The sequence below is a fragment of the Elephantulus edwardii genome, unplaced genomic scaffold (assembly GCF_000299155.1).
Source record: "Elephantulus edwardii isolate Elephantulus edwardi_28Jun2011 unplaced genomic scaffold, EleEdw1.0 scaffold00079, whole genome shotgun sequence".
Classification (NCBI taxonomy): Eukaryota; Metazoa; Chordata; class Mammalia; order Macroscelidea; family Macroscelididae; genus Elephantulus; species Elephantulus edwardii.
In genome coordinates, this window is record NW_006399829.1 from 2,104,815 (window position 1) to 2,106,568 (window position 1,754).

The window sequence follows — 1,754 nt, forward strand, 5'->3', positions numbered from 1 at the left end:
CCATTTGATCCAGCAATTCCACTACTGGTTATATAACCTAAAATAAACAGAACCACCACTCACATAAATATGCACACTCATGTTTATTGCTGCAATATTTACAGTAGCAAAGAGGTGAAAGCAACCCAAGTGCCCATCGACTTATGAATGGGTAAAAAAGCCATTGTTAATTCACACAGTGGAATACTAGGCAGCACTGAAAAATAATGAACACGTAAAAACATTACACAACATGAGTGACCCAGGAGGACATTTATGCTGAGGTAAAATACCTCAGTCACAAAAGGACAAATACTGCATAACACCAGTGTTATAAAACGGAATTGACATGAAGGGTTAGAGGGAGAATAGGAAAGTAATGGATAGGTAATGAACACTATATTGAAACAGATGAAGGAAAGAACTGTTTAAAAGGAATAACTGGTTAGGCATTATATGTATGACAATAATCTGTAGTAAGAGGCACATTACAAAGCGAACTGGAGGAGGTGGAAAGGAGGTGCAGGGAAGAAATTGTGCAATGATGAAAAATATTTTGAAAATTAAAAAAAAGTGAAATGGGAAGGATTAAGAAAGGGGATGAGAGGGAAGTGACTAAGTCCATAACTTTTCGGTTGCCATATAAGTCACTTTAGGAACACCTGCTATAAACTAGCCAGATGAGCCAAACTTTACTTTTGTTTCATGGATTTTCTCACAGTCTTACCTCAACAAACACTCCAAGTCTTTTCCTTTAGGTTGGTGGATGGAGTCTGGTCATGACTGAGAAAAGTGTGGCTAAAATTCACCACGTGCAAACATGAATCAAGAACATCTGAGCTGGGAAGGATCTTGTGCTTCACCCCTTCATCCCCAGAAAATGAGACCAGAGGAGTGATATGACTCATCCAGGAATACATATCAAGAAATAAACAAAAAAGAAAGAGAAAAAAGAAAAGAAGCATATTGAAGAAATTAAGAGACACTCAAATTGAAGGAAAATGTTAAATGACTGAGATGTTCCCAGGAGTCACTAGGATTAAGTAAATTCTCCTGTTTACTGACTGTGTATCCTGTGTATGTTTCCATGATTCAGCTATTAATTCTACCCAGGAGAATTCTTTCTAGTGTTTTATTATCATTTGGGAAAGATCTTTCACTAGTCCAAAATAGAATCTTCCATTTCCCATTACTTTCAGTTTTCATTAAAAGGCTTAAATCAAAGTTTCAACTCCTTTAAGAGTCTAGCAATAATGCATTAGTGCCTCTGGAATTTAATTCAATGAAAGATTTGTCCTTCAGTTGGAGCTGATTTTTCTAAGACATTGTGTACTGATGCCATGAAGACAATGTTCAGTGAACGCTGAGTATATGGAAACCAGGATAATGGTTAACCTGGGGGAGGGGCAACTCTTTAAGGTTGGTGTTACCATCCTTTTGTACAAGAGTGAAAATGAAAGTTAACTTCTTCCCCTCCTCTGTCACAGAACTATTGCTCTTTTTACATTACTGTCAATTAATAAAAATTGCATAGTGAGTCTAAGCCATCTCCACTTACTTTGAGGATCAGGGATTTCCTTCAAAGCTATTTCATTCTTTCTTCTTCCCAACATCATTGACATCTTGACCGACTACTCAGCTTCTCTTGCTGAAATCTTTTCCTCTTGCCCCAGAAAGCCAGGTACAAAAAGTCTCCCATAACACAAGACATTTCCTCTCTTGGGCACTTGCCCCTCGGTGGTGTTTACTGATTGGACCATATCTTTAAATCCTCC